The sequence below is a fragment of the Gavialis gangeticus genome, unplaced genomic scaffold (assembly GCF_001723915.1).
Source record: "Gavialis gangeticus isolate Ggan-Ray unplaced genomic scaffold, GavGan_comp1, whole genome shotgun sequence".
Classification (NCBI taxonomy): domain Eukaryota; kingdom Metazoa; phylum Chordata; order Crocodylia; family Gavialidae; genus Gavialis; species Gavialis gangeticus.
The window spans coordinates 26,512,208-26,516,750 of NW_017729028.1; the positions used below are offsets into that span (position 1 = coordinate 26,512,208).

At 44.6% G+C, this 4,543-nt stretch overlaps 1 protein-coding gene across 1 annotated transcript in view; it reads left to right on the forward strand.

Moving 5' to 3' along the window:
• Positions 1-2,769: 2,769 nt before the first annotated feature.
• KLHL29 (kelch like family member 29) overlaps positions 2,770-4,543 on the forward strand; it is a 668,905-nt gene continuing 667,131 nt past the window's right edge. Inside the window, exon 1 of the mRNA XM_019520813.1 lies at positions 2,770-2,878. The gene's annotated coding sequence lies outside the window, so the exon portion shown is untranslated. The remainder of the gene's footprint in view (positions 2,879-4,543) is intronic.

Below are 4,543 nucleotides of genomic sequence, written 5' to 3' on the forward strand. Positions count from 1 at the left end.
CCTGAGGCAGGATCATCCTTATCCAAACCATCCCATACAAACCATAATCTAAACTCTACATAAGGCTGCCATCAATCCTGTTTTTGTGTTGCCCCACATAGCACTTCTGACTTCTTTGGGACAATGGGTGGTGGAAAGGCTGAGCCGGCAAAGATTTGAGCCTAAACCCCTCTTTGTATACCATTTTCATGGTGGAGGATTACTACTTTTCTAATTTTTTTGCCCCCCTTCAAGCTGCCTGTATACAGCTGTGACAGCCATTTTAGCTCCCCCCCCGATCTAGTCCAAAGGTTGAAGTAGTACTCTGTGATAGCTTTGATCTTTGAGAGGAGAAAAAGATATGGAGTTTCCATAAAGACAAGCTAATGGCACCATATGAACTGGCTTATGGCGAATGATAGAATATGATCTGCTTGAGCGGCCCAAAGGCGTTCCTTTTTTATGTGTTTGCCTTGCAAGTGGAGTTCTGAGGTAGTCCCTGAAATCTGGACTTCTCCATGGAGAGGTTTTCCAGTTCAACTATTACCCAGCTATTACTTTTCAAGCTGAAACATGATAATGATATTTCTTGTACTTTGTAAAAGATACCTCTCTTGGTCCCTATCCTACTCCCAAGCTTCTATACAGAAAAATAGCACATTTTTGTTTCAGGCCGTGTTGTTTCTCTCCAACATCCCCCCCCCCGCCTTTCCTTCCCCAACCCCAGTTATCCTTGTCACAAGCCTAAAAATATTAGAGAAACCAGAAATAAAAAGTTTTAACAATCTTTGAAGTATCAGGATATTGGCCGTGGTGGTCCCCCTGCTTTACCTGTGGCAGTTTAGGGTGTTGTTTCTTGTGTTGTGCCCAAGTTGAGTGTAGTTTTCTAGGAGGTTAGACCATGGGTTTCTGTAGGATGGTTTGGATATGGATGATCCTGCCTCTGGCAGGACATTGAGTTAGGTGACCTTCCAGCCCTACTTTGCTATGATTCTATGAAACCTCTTAAGGGTTGATCGGGATACAGAACATCTGTTTCAAAGAACGAGCACCAAAAAGCCTTCACCCAGCCAGTCGCTGGCACAGGAGGATGGTGGAGCTGAAACTGACAGAGGTGGGAGTGGTTTCGGTAGTGATGTTACATTCATGCTGCTTCTTCCAGTCCTTCCTTCAGTGTTCACGTTTATAGGGTTTGTATTATGCTGGGGAGCAATCCTGCAGTCGGCTGTTTGGAGCTCCACTGACTTCCCTGGGGTCCATGTGGCCAGAAGTGGGGCTTTCGATTATAAATTTTGGGTATTTTCATAGTGTTTGAGGCAACGGGCTCTTACTTTTTAATACCCAGAGTTTCCTAATAAAATAATACGACTCTCCCATGAACCAAAAAATGTTTGTTTGTAAAACTGTGTTAACAGTGTTCTCTGTAACGATGCATCCTGTCTTGGGAGTCATTGGTGGTTCTTATGAATGGTAATCTCTTCACGGTATGTACAGTTTGCCACCTACTTGCATCACTCTCTTTGACTTCCCTTAAAGGAGCTATAACATAGGCCAGTGGATATGGCTTTGGAGTAGAACTTGTGTGAACTGGGTTCTGTTCCCGGGTGTGCCACTGATTTGTAGCATGACCTTGGAGATGACACTTCTTCTGTCGCCTGTCTTTGTGTCTTTCACTTCCTGTCCTTTGCTGTTTCTGCTTGTTTGTAAACTCTTTAGGGCAGAGACTGTCTCCTTAATATGTACTGTGGTTGGGACTAGTAGGGACTGCTCCTGTTACACAAACAGTAATTAATATCAAACATGGGTCCTGGGGATCTTGCAGTATGGAACTGTGGAGCTCCAAATAGTGACCTTGGCACAGCTTATAAATAGAATTGCTTAAGCTTTTTTTTTTTTTTTTACACTGGCTCTAAATGTATATGAAGTGTAAGTCATGTCTGTCAGTATAAAGAGAAAAAAATTAAGTTGAGGTATCTGGGGGAAAGAACCACTGATTACATTGTTCAAGGGAAGCATGCTGTAAATTTGGAATTAATTTATAGTAACTCATTTACCTGTCTGGGGCTCTCTTGTCAGTGTAAAAATCTTTTCCGTATAGCCTGAAACTCAGCTGCTAAAAATGTGAAATCAATAGTTAGTGTTATATTCAGTTAAAAAAATCATATCGATTCTCAGATAATGACAGCAGTTCATTCTTGCAGGAATGCATGCCACTTCCTGTCATGAAGATTGCTTTCACGTATGTTAAGTCTGAGGGGGGGAGCATAGGTATAAAACTGCTTTTCTATAATGAATAGTTGCTTTAGTCTGGGCATTAAAATTAGATATATTTTTTTAAATTTATCTCCTGGGATTACTTTTTTTTATTTCACAGACAAACTCTGCTAGCAAGAACTTGCCTCTAATGTCATAGAGTCTTGAGCTACTGCTGCTGATACTCATACTACTGCTCTCCTTTGTAGCAGTTGGTTAAACAGAATATTGTCACCAGGCCCTGTATTTTTTCCCCACCTTGATTAGAAGGTTAACACTGTGTTATCTTGGGTATTAGATGCTAGCTGCTAAACCCTAAGAATTTACCAGGACTCCGGCTGTCCAAGCTTCATGGCAGATTTTTGTCACTTCTAGGGGATTAAAGTTCTTCATGCCGATCGTGGTGGCATTTGACTTGTTCCATTGTGGAGCTATTTTTTACTTGTTTGGTGGCTCATTCAAAGCCTCTTATTAAATATAGATTACTTCATCTTCAGATAGAAAATAGCCTTTCTTTTTCCTTCAACTCTTTCTAGGTAGTCTTGTTTCCCAGAAAACTTCCGCTAAATGCAAGGGCTTGCTGTCCAGTGGTATATTTGCTGTATCATCAGAGACTGAATTTGACAGAGATTCTGGAAATATTAAGGTAAGTGTGTAATTATATATGTTGCTTTCCTGATGAAGGCCCTTTAGGGCCTTCTTGGGTTTCTCATTCGTGACCTCTTATCATTTAGCATAAGCACAATCTGGGCCTGATTTTGTTCTACCTTTCGATAACCACAGCAAACCCATGTTGGAGCAGATGCAATTGAACTGCTGTGTTGCAATATAAGAAATGAGGGAGCTGAGTAAACACTGTTTCTGAAAATACTACCATGCATTACCATTTTTTAAAAATTTTCTAGACCAATTCAAAATAGTAAAGCCACTGCCAATACTAAATATTCCTAGAACCAGCCCTGCCGCTATAAGTCACTTTTTCAACAATGGATCTGTTTAATTTATACAGTGGATCTGTTTAATTTGTCTTAATTTATACCTATATACTTGTCCTTGTATGTGCTTTATCACATATTACAAACAGAAAAAGTATGTTAAAGGAATTGCTGTCAAATTTGTAACATCAAGCACTTGAAATGAGAAAATGACAGAATTAAGGTTGCCTAGCATTTAAAAAAGAGCAAGCTGGGGGAAAAATCAGAGTTTTGCTATGTTGCATCATACTGACAACCACGTGGGTGATCAGGATTTGGAACCTTTATCTAGATCTACCCCTCAGCACCTCTGCCACTTGTGCTAAGTTAGCTGCTAAGAGGATAAGTTTTCATCCTTTGTCAGGGGTATTAAACATACAACCTGAGGGCCAGGTCTGATCCATGGGATTGTTGCAGTGGCTGGAGCTGCTGTGCTGGCCTGGCTCTGGAACTCAGGGGTTTAATACTGCAACCACTTGGCCCTCCTTTTACCTGTAGCTGTATTCAGGTGTCAGTGCAGCTAAAATCGGTAGCAGGGAGGTGAAGAGGGGTGAGCAAGGATGGCATTGAACTCCTGGGCTCTAGCTGCATTGAGACGGAGGCTCCAATAGCTGCAGGGGTTCATGCTACTGCTGCTGGCTGCACCATCAGAGGTGCCTTGTTTGGCCTGTGAGAAACCTGCATTCTGGTCCTGGCCTGCAGGGCCAAATGAGTTTGACACTCCTGTGTCGCAGGGCACTAAGGTGCCTGCTCCTTTAAGGGCTGAAACTGCCTTGGGAGAGAGCCCTAGCAGTCAGGCAGGAACATCACAGGTGCAGGTTACTGTGGCAGCAGGCCTAAGGAGGGAATTAGCCTGCACCTGCAGCCAGTAAGCTGACCAGAAGAAGCAGGGCCCTGGGCCCATATAAACCCCAGGGCCAAGGTTCCCTCTAAGGTGCACGCGTCTGTGGCCGTGCACAACTAAAAGTGTAGCTGCGCACGGCCTTTTCAAGGCCGTGCACCAGGAGAGGAGCTGTAGGTCAGCTCCTAGGCAAGGTGGGGGCAAGAGCCTGGCTTGGGCTCAGCCGGCTCCGGGGAAGTGCTCTGCTTCCCCGCATCAGGGCCAGGGAGTAGAGCACTTCCCCGGAGCCAGCAGAGCCCATGCCAGCCTCCATCTCTGCCTTGCCTCACCTCAGGGAGGAGCTGCTGCCTGCCCCAGTGAGGCTCCACTGGCTCTGGGACACTGCTTCACTCCCCGGCATGGCCTCGGGGAGTGAGGAGGCATGTGGCGTCAGGGCCAGGGAGCAGAGCAGTGTCCCAGAGCTGGTGGAGCTTCACTAGGGCAGGCAGCGGCTCCT